Consider the following 18,874-nt stretch of genomic DNA (forward strand, 5'->3'; position numbering starts at 1 on the left):
AACACCTACCACCACCACCATTTTTCTCTCTCACACACACATGATTTTAAACACCCATTTTAGACAAGGGGTGCCTCGTGTTGCTGCTTTTGCCCCAAGAGTATCTCCAGCCCTGCCACTACAAAAATGCTGAATATTACCATCTAGTGACTGAAATTCTTCTGTGCACTGTTTGTCATTGTCATATATAATACTCTGATTTTTTCTTCTTTTTGGTATCTTTTCCTGCAGTTCCGGGATGGGGAGCGGGAATTGTGGAGGTACATCTGCCACAGCTCTTGTTATGAAAGAACCATCACTCACACATTTCCTTCTTCTGCTCAGCCTTCACTTGTGCATGCCTGACATAAACTTTTAACAATACACCGTTCACTGTTCTTCATAAGGCAGTTTTTGTGCCAGCTACACAGACACTTGCAAAATGCTGTGGGCATATTAATTATGAGAATAACATGCTTCTAAGTCTCTTAGATATCACATTCATCGTCATCATCAATTTTGTTTGTTATTCATATGGGCACCAAGTATTATGTAGCCTAATGTTTCATTTAGTGCATGACTTTTAGAGTCTATATTTGGTATGAGAGGGTTACTTTTATGTTTTTGAAATTATATAATATGAGTTTTAATGAGATTAGAAACTTCATTATTTGCCGTGAACTGATTATTTGCCTCTTCATAAATCATCTTGGGTTTGTCTGGTAATGTTGAGTTTCAGTCCTTGGTTAATATAATTCTGTCATCAGCAAGCATTTCATCCTTTTAGCCATTGAAAGGAATTTATATAGGGCAAGAAATAGATTCAGTCTGGTACTTGTCAAACTGTGCATTTTATGTGCCCGAAAGCTAAATTTAGTATTACTACTGTGGTGTATATGACATGACCATCTGCTTTCAGCATTCTGTTACGAAAGAATTACTGTGTCTGAGCTATAAGCATGTTATTGACATCATTTCTTTTTGTTGTATCAAATTTGTTTTAACACTCACATAATCTAAGGTCACAAAATTAGCTACCAAAATATATTTTCTTGTTTACTTCTATAAGGATTCCATGTGTAAGATCGTATATTGCTTTGTTTGTAGAGTATCATATAATGAAGAAAACTGAGAGCATTAACAAGGTTCTTCTAAGAAAAGTAGATCTGTTTCTATTGTAGGCCAATTTAAAAAACAAAAAGAACAAAAAATTGAAAAAAAAAATTGTGATCACTGATATGGGTCTTACCTCTCTGTGGCAAATGAGGGTGGTGCCACTGCTGTCAACCCAAGCATTCCGCGTCTTCCACATTCAGAGTAGCTGCATAAAACCTGTTGACCGTGATCTGACACTTTATAGCTGTTTGTGAACATCAGTCAATTCTCTCTAGATGTACGCACAGAAGTCAAATCCCTGTCTGACTTTCTAAATAGGAAATTGTATACCAAAAGGGTTGAACTATTACTGTCAATGGTAGTATGACATTCTAAGTTGTACCTTTTATGCACCGGTAGTTCTCTGTAACTTTTGGAGCTGAGTGTGTCCTTTTTCAGCAGAGGTATTGTCTTGCTGTTACTGTGGTAACCCACCATGTTACCACTCATTTTGTACTGGTGTCACCACCATGGCTACCACAACATTTCACGAGGTGCACACATGAGCCGTCACAATTCTGCTGGCAACAGGCAGTAGCACGATCACACATCAGAAGACAACACCACCTCGGGGTCAGCAAGCACCACTGACAGCTATTGCCACCTTGAGGCACTGAACAACAAACTAACTTCATATAACTCTGAAGCAGAGCGGACTACCTCTCATTTTGCTATTGTATTTGCTAATAGTAATTTGAACTCTGCTCTTGGGACAAATTGTTTTTGTATCTTGGACTCAGCCTGATTTTGTATTCTGGACTTGTATAGACTATCAGACCAGTGTTCATATTGAAATATTTCGAATTTTATGCTTGTTCTAATGCGTGTGGAAGTACAACACGTATGTGATTCTTCAGTTCTCCCGGCGTATTTGTTGCTCGAACAGTCCACGGCTATACTGCCGGTTCATAGTGTCCAACGGGCACAATATTTCGGCGATCAGACATGTCGCCATCGTCAGGTGCGCTGACGAACGAGCTCCTGAGGGCGAGCGGCTGATTTAAATGGCCTCTCCCTACGGTCCGCTCTCTTCGCCGTCCGCGCCCGCGTGCCAGCAGTCGCGAAGACGTGGGCTTCGGAATCTGTCATAGCGTCAATGTGCTTGCTACGTCCGCCTTGGTCGCCAGTTCATACTTCTTGCTGGGAGTCTTCTTAATCAGTTTAATTCATGGACCTGGGACTGGGTGGATGGTGTTACCTGGATGACAGCCAATTCTGCACATAAAAAGACCACTGGACGTAAAATTTCAAAATTCTCACGTCTTTCGGATAAACCATCGCTGGAGGCACCATGCAAGACAATCATCAATCTCACTGACATGTAGCTGTCTCGTGAGGCAGTTTCAGTTCGGGAGAAGGGACTCAACTTTGCTCCCGCCCCTAGATTCACGCCGGTCGTGGACATCGTCAGTGCAGTAGAACAGGTTGCAGCGCGATTACCACCTGAAGCAGCAGAAGAAGCGCATTGGGAAACCTACCGGGCTCTGACCAGAACTAGACCTATGAAGACTAACATTACCAGTAGAGAGAGGGTGGCCATTCGGGACCTAAGAGAGTGCTCTGAGATTGTTATCTTACCTGCTGACAAAGGCAAAGCCACTGTTGTTCTTTCCCATAAGGACTACATTGAGAAGATGCAGCGCCTGTAGATGATGACTCCTATATGAAGATCAACGCTGACCCCACGAAGGAGGTGGAGAACAAGACCAGGGCTCTACTCAAGGATACGGATCTACCAGAGGGGGATGCCAAGAAATTGTCACCTCAAGGACCTGTACCACCAAGACTTTATGGACTCCCTAAGGTCCACAAAGAGGGGGTACCTATGCACCCGATTGTCAGCAACATTAGGGCACTTACTTACTTACTTGCTGGCAAAATATCTGGCTGAATTACTTAGCCCCTATGTAGGTAAATGCCCTCACCATATCCGTAATTCCGTGGATTTCGTGAAACGTCTCGAAAACTTCAGACTGAAAGACACTGATATCCTAGTGAGCTTCGACGTGGTTTCACTATTCACCAGCGTGCCTCTACTAGAGTCAGTCGAGCTTATTGGGCAGAAATTTGACGAGAAGACTACCGAACTCTTTAGCATGTCTTGACCTCAACGTATTTTCTGTTTAATGGGGAATACTATGAGCAAATCGATGGAGTTGCAATGGGCAGCCCACTCTCGCCGGTGGTCGTGAATTTGTACATGGAGTACTTCAAGGAGGAAGCCTTGGTGTCATCCAATTGGAAACCTACTTGTTTCTTCCATTATGTCAATGACACATTCGTCATCTGGCCCCATGGTAGGGACAAGCTCCTGAATTTCCTTACACACCTAAACTCCATACATCCAAACATCAAATTCACAATGGAGGCTGAAGCAGAAGGAAGATTACCATTCCTGGACGTCATGGTCAAGAGAAGAGCTGATGGTACCCTGAGCCACGGTGTGTACAGGAAGAACACACACACACTGACCTGTACCTGCATGCAGACGGCTGCCACCACCCGTCTCAGAGGAATGGAGTACTAAAAATACTAGTACACAGGGCGCGCAGCATCTCAGACACAGAGAATCTGACCCAGGAATTAGAACACCTCAAAACCGTGTTCCAAAAAAACGGGTACTCGGAATGGCACATTAGACGCACTCTCCGTCCCACCACCACAGCACACCCTGTGGATACGGATGAAGTCATGGAAGAAGAGGTAGCTACTGCCTTTATTCCGTACAGTGGCACACTATCGGGGAAAATCGGCCATATATTAAAGAAACACAGAGTTAAAACCATCTTTTGCCCGCCCAGTATAAGACAGGCATTACTGGGAAGTGTGAAAGATGACCTCAGTTTGAGGAAGGCCAGCATATACCAAATTCTCTGCGAGTGTGGGAAGACTTATACCGGACACACAGTACACACCATCGAAGATCATTGCCGAGAACATCAAAGACACACTCGACTGAAATATCCAAATAAGTCGGCGGTAGCAGAGCACTGTTTTTCCGAGAAACACGAGATGGATTATGAGCGTACCAAGATCCTGGCTCAGACCTCTAAATATTGGGACAGCATTATAAGGGAGGCTCTCGAAATTCGCACCAGGGAAGATCTTATCAACCGAGATTGTGGCTACAATCTCAGCAAGGCTTGGGACCCGGCATTGAACGTAATTAAGAAGACTTTCATCAAGAAATACAAACTGGCAACCAGAGCAGACGTAGCTAGCACATTGACGCTACGACAGATTCCGACACCCACGTCTTCGCGACTGCCGGCGCAGATAGCGAAGAGAGTGGCTCGCGGGGGGGGGGATTGAAATCAGCCGCCCGCCCTCAGGAGCTCAGTTCGTCAGCGCATCTGACGATGGCGACATGTCTGATCGCCGAAATATTGTTCCCGTTGGACACTATGAACCGGCAGTATACTCGTAGACTCGTAGACAATGCCCAAACAGGTCTCTGCCATAATGTGAGTTGGGAGTCGTTATTCATGTGTATTGCTCCAAAATTGTTTGAACAGCTTGCTACAGTGATGAATTATGAGTTTAGAAGTATTATGTTGGTTCGTAGGGTGATAATGAGTAATGCTTGAATGAAATATTTATTGTGATTATACTCTCAACATATTGTCCTCGTCAATTATTGTGGAATGTTAGAGCCCACTCTACAGTGTTACGTTGTGATATGTGATGCATAGTTCCCAGCAGTCTGAAACTAAATACATAGAGTGGTATAAGTATACCTGCTATTCCACACACCATGTGACTGTGAGCCATGTGGCAAGCACAATAACAGCAATAAATTTGCATAAAATTAAAAACTGCAATCACAATAAACACTGAAAAGAAGCACTCATTTAGCCATCATGGTGGTGGGTGAAAATATACTCGTTGTTCCATACACCATGTGAGCATGAATCATATGGCAAGCACAATAACAGCTATCAGCTTGCATAAAAGTGAAAACTAACTCCAAAGTATACACCAGAATGAAGCGTTTGTGCTGCCACCATGATGGATGTAGTTTGCACTTTAACGAAAGCTGATTGCTGTCATTGTGCTTGCCATATGGCTAATTTATAGTTTAACAGACTGCATCTCACACAGTGCCTGTCAACAGCCATAGCAGACTATCATGGGCAATTATAATGTGAGTGATTGATTCAGAAAAGCAATACAGCAGTGATAAACTTCATTGTGAAAGTGGAACACATTTAACTGTTAATAAAAGCATGGTTGGATATAGGCATTGTTAGGAAGTGTGTTACTTGCAAAAAGCTCAACAAACTAAGTAAAATATCTGTGCTATTATTCTTTCAAAGCAACATTATGTGTAATTGATACTGTTCCACATGAACTGTAATTATAATATTGTTATTAAAATTTACATTTAAGTGTGGTCTCCTTTTCATTTGGGCACAGCTTCTACACAGCTTCTAGTTATCAATAATGAAGTATTGTCAGAAAGAAGCTGTACAAATATTTAATCAAATATTGATAAGATTTCAAAGTGTTGTAAGGATTAGTAAATTGGTTTAAATGTTCATAAATGTAACTCTGTGCACTTCACACAAAAAAACCTTAATATCCTATGATCATAATATCAGTGAGTCATAGTTGAAATTGGTCAACTCATATGAATACCCTTTGTAGAGATGTGAAATGGAACAATCTTGTGGGTTCAGTCCTAGATAAAGCAAGTGTCAGACTGGTTCATTGGTAGAGTACTAGTAAAATGTAATCAGCCTACAAAGGAGACTGCATAAAAAAACTTTGTGCAACCCATCCTAGAATACTGCTCAAGTGTGTGGTATCAATACCAAGTAGGACTAATATGGGATGTTGAATGAACAGAGTGAAGAGCAGCATGAATGATCACAGGTTTTTTTATCTATGGGAGAGTCACAAACATACGTGAAGACAGACATGAACTATCCTGTGAAAACCTACTTAGGAAGTTTCCAGAACCAACTTTAAGTGACGAATCTAGGAATATATTGCAACTCCTTTATATGACTCCCAGGGGGATTGTGCACACAAAAGTAGACTAATTACACTGCCCACAGAGTCATTTAAACAATCACTCTTCCCCTCATTCCATATGTGAAAGGAGTGGGAAAAAGCATTAGTAACAGATACAATGGGACATACACTCTGACACGCACATCACAGTGGTTTGCAGAGTATAATGTAGGTGTAGATGTAGATGACATTTTTATCACAAGCAGTACGTAGAGAGATGATTTGGCAGTTTATAGGAAATCTTTCAGTAATTTGAAACCGCATGATCTAAACTGAACTTAAGAAAGACATGAAAATCACAGGGCACATAATTATGCTGGTAGCTTAGAAATTATATAAGGAAAAACGAGAGCTGAATGTAGTTTCCTGTCACCTAGTTGCAGGAAGTAACTTAGAAAATTTTATGGCTTTTTGCTGCTTCTGTTGCTGTTTCACAGACAATTAAATGCTAGAAAAATGTATCATTGCACAGCCTACCCTAGAAAAATAGCATGTAACCATGGATGGAAGATTCCAAAGTTTGCATGTAGTAAATGGGCTGAGACTTTAAGAACATATGATGTAGCCCCTGTGTTTATTTCATACTTATAGACCTGCTTCAAACCCTCCATAGCACGTTACAGAAGAGTTAAATCATGTTTTTATGGCATACGACAGTAGTAGGCAAGGAAAACGAGTCCAGTTAATAGGCCATTTTGAGGATGTAAACAATAATGTGTCACATGATTTCACAGCTTACGCACAATTAGAGATAGTGTTTCACAGGAAGTCTGATCAGAGAAATCCTAAGTAACTTATCTGATGAAGAAGAGAAGTGGGAGGAGAAGATCAGTAAGACGGAAAATAATGTTAGTGAAGAAGGTTGATGTAAGGAACATGCAGCGTGAAAAGCTAGTGCACCCTATTGTGTATGGGAAGGAAGACCTTGTTTTGATCGGGACACACAGTTAGTCCAAGCAAACTGAACACACAATTGCAGAATTCCATCATGTTTATAAAGGTCTTAATAATATTGCTGAAATTAGGCATTAAAATCCCCTGGAATTGGAAAATATATGAACTGGAGAAATTTATGGAACAAAACATGTGGCAAACAAGGATGCAGTTGAGCATGATGTAGGCCAGGAAGAAGACTGAACACTGCCCACAAAAAAGGATCTATGTATTTTATGAATAAATATTATTATTTATGTATTATTTTTACAATTGGTGTTAGTGTATTGTATGTGTAGTGCTAGTAGCAAAGTAGACTGTTATTTTTGTGAACAGTGGTAGTTTTTTCCTTCTTTTGGAATTTGGCATTGTGACGCTACCAGGGGCAGCAATCAAGAGTGTAAGAATTGTACCATGCTGTGCTTATTTTTATTGTGCAGATATAAACTGAGCCACTCTGTTGTTTACAAGTCTGCTGAGTTGGTGTGGCAGCAGGAGAGAGTGGATGTTGTCATGACACGGTTCCCCTTCCACCTTGCCATGTTTGCAGCCATAAATGGCTGAGACTGTGAAGTTGAAACTAGGCAGTAACACACTCATCTAGTGGGAGGTCAGTGCGCCAGTGCACAGAAAGGCTACACAGTCACCCTTGTTTCACTTTCCACATTCTTTCAGGCAGCTGGGAACTCATTGACATAACCTGTACAGCTGATGCCAAAATAGCACCAGCTACTGTAGGGAGGTTGCTTTCTATGTCTCAGTGGAGTGTCCACACCACCTCACTAGCCCCAGAAATCTCATCCAATAACAAATGTCAAAATCAGTTATTACACACACCTGTCACCATGTGTGCATGTGGTTTAAAGCATTGTGTGACAAAGAAAAATGCCAATTGTGCATGTGTTAGTGCAGCATTTTCTTTAAGCAGACAGGTCACAGCTCATACTAATTATTTCAGAATGTTTACCAACTATAAATACCGTATTTTTCTGTCTGTTTTACATCACTTCATGAAAATAAACTTTTATTTTTTTTCTTTATGTCGCACTATATAATAAACATGAACACTTATCACTCCATATGAATATACTTATGTCATACTGTTCACCCTCGTATATAATTTCAATTTTGATTATGTGCTATAACATGTGGCAATAAAGAGTAAAACTTTGTAGTCCTTTGACTAGAAGTATTGTTTTAGGATAGCAAATCTTTCTTGTGCTTTGTTTTCTATTTTATCCTATTAACATACATTTAGTAAACTGATTTCATTTTCATTTGAGAAAGAAAGCTCTATTTTATGTATAGCCTTAAGGTGCATTACTGTGTTGGTGAACAATTCATAATTAACTAACTTCCACTTCGATTAAATATATATGTTTCCCTTTTAAATTTCTCCATAATAGTAAGTGAAAGTTAACATGAGAGGTCTTTTTGATATTTTGCTGTTGTGAAGTCTAAATATAGAACCAGATATATTCTCAGATGTAGGTCTGAGAGAATGTAGAGTACTTAGATTACTTGGTAGCTCCTTATGTTTTCTGCTGGGTTGTAAAATCAACACGACTCGATATTTTTAATGATCCACCTGTGCACCATCTTCATCTTTAGGAGAGATGCTGTTGCTGACTCCCTCACATTATTTGTTGATCGTCACTCACATCATAATTAAATCTTTTAATAAACTTTGAGAGGAGTAAGGTTTACAATAAACTTTTTACTTATCTTCTTTTTCGTAGTTGGCTCCAGTTCCTCACATATTGGGGCCGATTCTTGAAGCTGAATTTTTTTTTTATATTATAAGTTCTCATGGTTTCAATTGATGTGATAACTTTTGAAAGAATTGCCTGAGAAGTAATTTCTTTTTCTGTAATTTTTATTCTTTCACATTTTTCTATATCACAGTCTTTACAATTTCCACTTCAAAATTGAAAATTACATTGTTATTGCCAAACCTAAAAAACATGTCCGATCACATCAGAGACATGTCCACTACTAATCCCTTCTGTGGTAGTAACAATATTCCAAAGAGTTTACAAATTTTCTTGACAAATGAATTTCCACCAATTTATATCATTATTTTATAAATGACTCTAGGAAAAAATTTAATAAATTTCATCATATTGCGCAATTATTAATAGGAATTTTAAGTGTGCCAGATATTTCGTTATTTCAAATGTTTTTAAAAAAAAGAGTAATTTTAACTGTACATACAGAGTTAGTCATATTGATCGTAACAACGAAAATAATTCTTTTTATACATTTTAGCATGAAATATAATAAGTCATGAGCAAAATCATCTGCAATTCTTTTAGAAAAACAGTGGAGATAGTATTAACCTGTGTAAAAGTTTGCAAGTATTTTTTGGTATCGCCTCCTTCTGTTGAGGAAGAGTAATGCTTGAGGAGAGTGTCCTTTTACACTATGTAGGCCACTTGTACCATACATGGTGTATGCATCACCCACCAAAGTTGCTGTCCCAAAAACTGGGTTGGTGACACTGCCCATATAAGGACAACAGTGTCAATGATGTATCACACTCAAAGAATATCTCAAACAGTTGGGCCAGCCACACTGAAGAATGTGAGATAGTACATGGTTGAATAATGACAATATTGTGAAAAGGATAGATTACTACTCACCATAAAGCGGAGATGCTGAGTTGCAGACAGGTACAACACAAAGACTGCTAAATAAGTAAGCTTTTGGCCACAAATTCATGTATCTCACTCTCACATGACTACTGTCTCTGGCTGCTTAAGCTTTGGCTACAAGAGACAGCAGTCATGTGTGTGAATTGTCTCTGCATGAATTTTGTGTGGTCTCTGTGTGTGTGTGTGTGTGTGTGTGTGTGTGTGTGTGTGTGTGTGTTTCCTAATTTGGCCGAAAGCTACTTGTTTAGCAGTCTTTTTGTTGTACCTGTCTGCAGGTCAGCATCTCCACTATATGGTGAGTAGCAATCTATCCTTTTCATTATATTGCCATTATTCCATCATGCATTTTCGTTCGTTTGTTAGTACAGGGTTGCGCATTGTAATAGGAAAACCATTGTCTCTGTTAATAAGATTGTCTGCCAACCTAATTTCAGTTGCCTCCTTATAAACACACTCCCAAAACTGGATGTACAGAATTCCCATGTCTCTCTTGTAAACAACGTTCCACTACCACCAATTTTTCAGCCTGTTGTCACCTCATGTGACAGCGATGTCCCACTCACCTGTCCTGAACCACGCAAATCAACTGGCTGATGTAAGCACTGATATGCAGTTTTTTATATACCAGGTTTCTTAAGTCCCAAATCATCTTTGACAGAGCTAAATAGTGTCCCAATTTTGGCAAGTGAATTGAACACGCTCTTGATATCAGATCGCCTTAAAATTCTTCTAGTCTTAAATGATATAACCACAGCATAAGAAATAAACGCCAAAGATCTATGCTTATCTTTATGCACCTCTGAGGATGGTTCAAATTCCATAACCTGATGAATGTGCTTTTTAGAGTATCCATTTTTCTTAGCCCTACAATCACCTAACATGGGCAAAAATTGTCTACATTTTTCTTATATTAAAAAAATCATAGCAAATGTCCATTTGTGTTTATGGGCCTTTTTCTATTAGTCTTTCGCCTTATAAAGTCCTATACTGTATGTTTCTGTGGTTAAAATTTTAAAAATTGAAAATAAAAAATATAAAATTTATGCCCTGGCTTGTGGTACTACATGTGACCATAATTTTGTTGTCTTCCTTCCCTACAACTGTCAAGCACAGGCAAAAATTGCCCATACATTTTTCTGTTATTAAATTTCATTTGGCAACCTCGATTGTGAGTTTTACAGGGTCTTGTGGAGAGTCCACTTGTTGCGTTTCATTTTCATTGTTGATTACTAACCACTATTATTAGCAGTTTGTTACAGTAGAGCAAATGCTTTTTTTGTAAAGTAGATTTTCTAAAATGAGTTGTAGAGACTTGAATGATGCAGAAATTCTTGCTAAACTTTTAGGAGATGACGAATTACCATGCAAAACCATGCAAGTAATGTTCCAAACAAATATGTTACAAGTTCTGGTAGAGTGTATCTTGCAGAAGCTCCAAGGCATTGTGAAAGGGATTTTGCCAACATAGTCCATGAACATTGGGGAATAAATACTGCTGGGAAAGTAACAAGTATATGTGAATCATTCAAGAAATTTTTTACTCCTGAAATAGTACAGAAAATTGTTGATCATACAAATGGAAAAGCTGAAAGAAAAAACATATCTCCTGCTAGCGTTTCTTAAACATATGCTTTGATTCTTATGCGAATTTACCAGGACACCACTATTTCGTTACCTCTTTTATGGTCAAGTTTACTGGGAAGAGTCGTATGTAGAGGAACTATGAGTAAGACAAGAGCATGTCAGCTATTGAAAATTGTTCACTTTGATGATAAAGCCACCAGCGCAGAAAGACAAGTCGGTGACAAATTTGTGCCGCTGCACGAAGTATTTGAAGAATTGAGTGGAATATTCCTGAGGTACTTCAGAAGTGGCCCTCATGATGTAGTTGATATAATGCTATGTCTTTTCAGTGATTGCTGCCCTTTTATATTTTTTCTCAAAGACAAACCGGGAAAACATGGTATACTTGTTAGAATTCTCAGTAGTGCAACTGAACAATACATAATAAAATTGGAAGTGTATGCTGGAAAAGACAATAGACCTGCCTGTGAATGAGGCCCTCTTGAAATTAAAGAGACTGGTGGAGTCAATAAAGAATTCGGGCTCCAATATCACAACTAACCATTTCTACATGTCTGTGGAATTGGCAGACATTCTGTATGAAGATTACAAACTTACTTTGGTTGAGACACTCAAATCCAACAGAAAACATATACTCAAAGAACTAAAGATGACAGGAGGCAGAGAGCTGTATCCCTCCAAATTCGCATTCACAGATCCATCTACTAAGAAGCTTCCAGTAACAATTGTCTCTTACACCACAAAGGAAAAACAAAAAAAAAATCTGTTGATGTTGTCAACACAACATCACGGTGCAGGAGTAGAAGTAGATACACCAAAAAAGAAAATCTGTAGAAACTTATACTATAATTCCACTAAGAGAGGAGTGGGTGCCATAGATCAAATGGCTAGGACATACTCTAAAAAAAGGGGTTCGAGAAGTTGGCCACAGTCTGTGTTCTACAGCCTACTTGATAAAGCTGCAGTAAACTCATACAAACTGTTCAAGATGAATCTACTTAAGTGGAACAAAGGGAAATCAAACACCAGAAGACTGTATCTTCACAAATTAGGCCTTGAACTTTTGAAACCATATGTAGAGAGTGATCCAAGAACTTGAAAGGACTTCAGTTGCCTATTGTTTGTGCAATGCAGGAGATCCTTTGTAGGAATAGAGGTAACCAAAATTGCTGCAAATGAGGAACTAACTAGGAAAGTGAGATGCCACATATGCTTGAAGAATGCCAGTAACCTGGGACAACATCATGAAAATCAATTTAACATGTGGAGGCTGTGGTCTCCATCTGTGTAAGAGTAATTCAGGATCAACCATTGTGTGTGTGTGTGTGTGTGTGTGTGTGTGTGTGTGTGTGTGGAGGAGGTAAATGTCATCTGTGAATGACAGTATTTTCTCCAAGTGAAGAGTTATTTTTGAAAGTTTTCAATGTACCATAACCTATATTTGTTCAAGTGTTTTTATTTCTGTTTTGGAAACTTTCCCTCAAGGAGAAAACTGTATTACTCAGTTATTAGAGCAAAGAGTGTATAGAAACTTCGGACAGCCTGTGTACTTAAGTACAGCTTTTATGTTTCTAGTTTATACAAACTTTCATTGTCGAAGAATTGACCACAGTTGCTTGTTATATTCACCCTATGTGATAAAAAAATGACATTTATAGTTATGTTATCAATATATCCTGTTAAACTAATTTCATGTTGAAAACATGCTTACTTAAAAGAAATACATACTACGGGATTTACAGATTATTGTAACATGGGAAAAATTTGCCATTGGTTGCTCAGTGCAACCTAAAATACCTTGGTGCTACTAGGGTTAAACCAGCTGCCCAGTGCTCAAGTTCTTGTGTTAGACTATCTGTATCAGAAATAGAATGATCTCTCCATACCAGAGTTCTTAGGATACAGTCGAATTGCTACACTGGGTGGCAACGCTTTGCCTGCAGGTGTTGATCGGTATGTGTCAGTTTTCAGTGAACATTATATCTCAAATACCATCACATTTTTCTGCAAACCATTGTGCCTAAAAATGAAAGCTTCCATCACCTTCAGCCTCTACAATAAATTTAATGCTGGGCTGGAGACAGTTGAAGGGGTCAAAAATTAGGTCAAGAATATCATGTCCATGGAGCCAGACAAAAAGGGTATCGCCGGTGTGTGTCAAGAAACATGTTGGTTGCAGTGCCCTATCCTTAAAGTCCTCCATGAATAAATTGGCAACTATGGGCCATAAACAGATACCCATAGCCACTCCATTATTCTCCTAAAAATATATTGCCATTAACAAAAAATACATGGATGTCAATAGGTGACAGCAAAGCTTCATCCAGCAGGTAGCCCTTTATCACTCAAAATGGTTGTAAATTTATTCATGGATGACTTCAAGGATAGGTCACTGAAGACTTCAGCTTTGCAACAAATCTGCTTCTGGAAATACGTAATGACGCCTTTTTTGTCTGGACCCATGAATGCTCATGACAGATTTTTGGATCACTTCAGCTGTCTTTATCCCAGCATCAAATATGCCATGGAGGTTAAAAGTAATGGGAAGCTTCAATTTTTGGATGTAGTGGTTTACAGAAAGCCTAATGGTACTCTGGGACATAGGAGTTACACACACTTGTGTGTTTTGCCACTCATTCAATAAGGCCCATAAATAACATTTAAGTGGGTAACAGGAAAATATTAAAAAACTGGTTACCTGCAATCTGCTGCCCGTATCTACATCTACTTCTGTAATTTGCAAACCACACTACAGTTTGTGGTGGAGGGTATTTCTGGTACCATTGTCTTTGCCCCCTTCCCTGTTCCATTCACGAATGGTGCGTGGGAAGAATGATTGTTGGTAAATTGAAGAACTGAAGGCAGTGCTGAAAAATAATTTACACAGAAGTGTATGGTTCGGGATGGTATGTAGGTCAGAGCAGAAGAGGTGTCTCTCAAGGCTCATCCTGTATCCAAGCCCCACCAACCCTATGAAGGACAAAGACAGTTATAGACGAAAGAATGTCTTCCAGTTGGCAGATTCCTTCTCTTTCTCTCTCTCTCTCTCTCTCTCTGGTCTGCCAGTTAAGCCTGGTAATGACCCAGCAGTACTCAACACTCAGTCAAACAGGTGTTTTTAAACCACTTATTTTGTGTGTGAATTACATTTCCAGAAGATTCTTCCAGTGACTCTTAGCTGAGCACCTACTTTTCTTGCAATTTGTTTTATTTGGTCATTCCAATTTACTGCTGCATAGTTACGTGTAAGTATTTTATGGTAGTTTCAGGAACTTAAAGAGAAATAGAGGTAACAGCTGTGTTGTGTAGCTTACACTCTTCTGTTGAAATGTGTTACGAGAACTCCATCATGGATTAATAAATGTTGCTAAATTAAAAACATTCCACATGCAGACAAGGCCTTTAAACAATTGAGCTAACAACATCTTGTACCTGCTGGAACTGAAAGGCTGTGACACTCCTTTGGTTCAACACAACAGATCAAAGCTATTGGCAGGTATGTTTCATGTAAGTTTACTTGCCATAAAATGGATATTGATCCTGGTAAAATTCCACCTGCCACACAGTGTATCACATAGGTAACACACTATAAAACACACTAAGTTTCTAATATCTGTGACACAATTAACTGAAATTGTTCTACACTTCTGTAATAGTATTAGGCCCTTTTTTCTTTTTTACAGGTCCCTTAATGATATGACACTTAGCTACTATGGTTATCCAAAGTACATAGGCTTCTCTCACAGCTTGACTGTTGTGACTGTATAGCGGCACTTGTAATGAGGACTGCAACTGGAGACAGTCACGACATCGCAGCAATCTGTAGATGTGTCTGTGTGTGGACATCACACAGTACACTTCTCTGAAGGAGAACGAACCCAACTCATAGCAAAACTTGGGGAGAAGAGAAACTTGTGGCACAACTTGATTAGAAGAAGGGGTCGATTGGTAGGGCATATTCTGAGGCATCGAGGGATCACCAATTTTGTATTGGAGGGCCGCATGGAGGGTAAAAATCGTAGAGGGAGACCAAGAGATGAATACACTAAACAGATGCAGAAGGATGTAGGTTGCAGTTGGTACTGGGAGACGAAGAAGCTTGCTCAGAATAGAATAGCATGGAGAGCTGCATCAAACCAGTCTCTGGGCTGAAGACCACAACAACAACAACAACAACAGGTACAGTCATAAAATTTGGTACAAATTTGGTAACTCTTTAATTGAAAACGATTCTACAATTTCTAAATTGTATTCAAAATTTAATGATTAGTTAATCTACTATGGTTTTATCATAGAAAATCATACTTATCTCAACAACTTGGAAAGTAATAAAAACATGAGTAATACAAGTTGTATACTGCCTTTTGAGACTTTAATGAAAGCTTTATTTAGACCAAAAGCCTTATTTAGACTATATTGGTCTAAATGAGGCTTTCGTTACAGTCACTTACCAAATAGTATCAAAAGTCTGACAGATAACCAACAAGTATTTAAGAAGAAATTAAAAGAATTTCTGAATGACAACTCCTTCTACTCCATAGAGGAATTTTTAGATATAAATTAAGAAAAAAAATATTAAAAAAAAAAAAATAAAAAAAAAAAAAAAAACACAAAAAAAATAAAGTTGTTATATTAACTTAAGTATGTTGTTAAATTAACCTAATTATGTCATGTATTGGAAAATTCGACTCGTTCCACATCATTACGAAATATCGTATTCATGATCCATGGAAATAGTATTAATCTAATCCAATCTAATCTAAATCTAATCTCAAAAGGCGGTATACAACTTATATTACTCATATTTTTATTACTTCCCATGAAGTTGAGAAAAGTATGATTTTCTGTGATAAAACCACAGTAGATTAACTAACCATTAAAATTTAAATACAATTTAGAAATTGTAGAATCATTTTCAACTAAAGAGTTACTAAATTTGTAACAAATTTTATGACTGTACCTATAACATCTACAAACAGTGTAAGTGACTATTATTCAACAAAAGTTTTGCTTTATGTTAGCAGTAGTGGTACAAGCAGAGGGATTATATATCTACAGTAAAATACAATACCTCTGCTTGTAACACTACTACTAATATAAAGTAAAACTTTTGTTGAATAATAGCCACTTACACTGTTTATAGATATTACAGGTACACTACTATTGTTTTATCATCGAAAATCATACTTTTCTTAACAACTTGGAAAGTATTAAAACTATGAGTAATGTAAGTTAATATATTGACTTTTGAGACTGTAATAAAAGCCTTATTTAGATCGTATGCATTTCACTTTATTTCAAAGCATCACCAGTGCTCACTGTAACAGTTTGGTTTTCTTACAAATATCTCTGTCAAGATCAAGTTCTCATGTTTTACATGATTAAATTACAATTATTTCTCATGATTTTTTTGTTCTACTTCATTCCTAATGTTCTTCCACATGTAGGTGCTCAATTTTTAGAACATTGCATGAAGATGTTTCGAAATAAAGTGCAACGTGTGGTCTAAATAGGATGTTTGTTACAGTTGCCAAAGACAGTGGGTGGCTAGCAGCTCTGAGGGAGGTGGCCAGTTTGCCTGCTAGGAATGTGGGAGAGAGGGGTGTCAGGTGTATGAGGTGACATGATTGTAGCAGCTGGTGGGAAGCGGCACATGCTGAAGGCGATATGGGGAAGTGGATTGGAAGGAGGTGACAGGACAGAGTAAAGGGAACTGTTGGTGGAGGGTGCAGGAACTGTGTGTTACCTGAGATTGAGGCCAGGATGGTTACAGAAGCAAAGAATGTGTTGTAAGAGTAACTCCCTTCTGCGTAATTTAGTGAAGCTGGTTGTGTAGGGACAGATGCAGTTCGTTCAGGTTGTGAAGCAGCCATTGAAAATGAACATGTTGTGCTCAGCTGCATGTTGTGCCACCAGGTGGTCAATTGTTCTGGATAACAGCTTGGCAGTGGTCATTCATCCTGCTGGACAGCCAGTTGGTAGTCATTCCAACATAAAAATATCTGCCGTGTTTGCTGTATGGTTGCAGTATAACATGGCTGCACTCACAGGTAGCCAAGCCTGTGATGCGATGGGATAAGCCTGTGGCAGTTGTTCAAGTCCAGAGAGATATTGGGCAATGACAGGGATGCTCCTTTACATCTGATTCTTCGAGTGGTGGGAGAATTGGGGATGTGCAAGAATATGGTATGGGAAATCTGTTTGTGGATTTAGTTTTGGGGTTATTGCCTGTGCTGCAAGGGCCTTTGGGGGATGGACGGCTCGCCACTGCCAGTACGGTTTCCATGGGTGACTGCTCGGGTGTATGGAAGGGATTTTTTGGTGTGGAAGGGATGAAAGCTGTCAAAATGCAGGTACTATTGATGGTTAATAGGTTTAATGTGGACACAGGTCTAGATGGTGCCATCAGATAGGTTTAGGTCAATACCCAGGAAGATGGCACATTGGCTAGAGAAGGAACAGGTAAAGCTGTTGGGAGAGATTGTGTTGTAAAGGAATGTAGACAGAGTGACTTGGCCCTGAGTCAGATTGTGAAGATATCATCAATGAACTTGAACCAGACTTCTGGTTTCTTTATTCTGGAAAAATTGAAATGTGTGTGATATGAGCATTAGTGTTTTAATTTGATTTAGAATATGTTATGATTTACAATTTCCTGCCTGGTATATGCCATCAACCTACTATAGAGTATTGCACAAGAATACAAAACTCCCATCTGAACCCTAGACATGGATACATAATCTATATTAAAATTACTTTTACTTTTAATATTGTGGTTGTGAATTTCATCATTAATCTTGAATGTCTATTCTTATTAATTACAAATGCCATTAGGGAGTAAATGTGTGAGCATTTGAGTGTATTAAAACCAAGGCCAGTGAAGAGAGATGATGATTGGTTATCACATTTTCTTTATATTATTACTGCAAGCTCGAGTAAATTTTTAGTTTTTGTTTCCTTGACTTCATTGTCCTATGAGGTTGGGCCATAAAACAGTATTGAGGGAAACGTACTATCAATCATATCTGTGGGCAAAAACAGTGAGTGATTTGTTAGTGCAAAGCAAATAGAACTGAACTTTTGTCTTTGCTTTTGAAGAGTGCATCAGTGTCTGTGGTAGATCACTTATGTGCATTAAGAATAGGAGTAGACCAAGTTCCGAACTTATAGGTCACTGTATTTAATTTTTACTTACTTACTGTATGATGTTACACTGTTTAATTTTGGATATACAAAAAAAGGTATCTGGTATCTAAATACTGATCTTTACAGCTGTGTTGTACCTGAAAACAATTAAGTGATGCACACCGAAGCAACCCAAATGCATATAAGAAATAAGACTCTGCTAAATTAAATAGTCAGTTTATGGGCAGTACAGACAACTTTGGTTATAGTAGCTCAATCTCAAAGTTTATAAACTGTTGTTACCAAATGTTGAATATAGAAGAGTAAATGCTGCCTCTTAGTGTTACTTCTCATACACATCTGTAGCCTGGAATGCAATCAGTGTGTTATGTATTATAATGTAAGGCTGTCACCACACAATGTGATAA

The 18,874-nt window shown here is 38.6% G+C and overlaps 1 protein-coding gene across 1 annotated transcript in view; it reads left to right on the forward strand.

Annotated features, from left to right (window-relative positions):
* The window catches only part of LOC126481455 (peptidyl-prolyl cis-trans isomerase-like 1), a 95,659-nt gene that overhangs the window by 13,713 nt on the left and 63,072 nt on the right, over positions 1 to 18,874 (forward strand). The gene's annotated exons all lie outside the window — the stretch shown is intronic.

Source organism: Schistocerca serialis, chromosome 5 (assembly GCF_023864345.2).
Source record: "Schistocerca serialis cubense isolate TAMUIC-IGC-003099 chromosome 5, iqSchSeri2.2, whole genome shotgun sequence".
NCBI lineage: Eukaryota > Metazoa > Arthropoda > Insecta > Orthoptera > Acrididae > Schistocerca > Schistocerca serialis.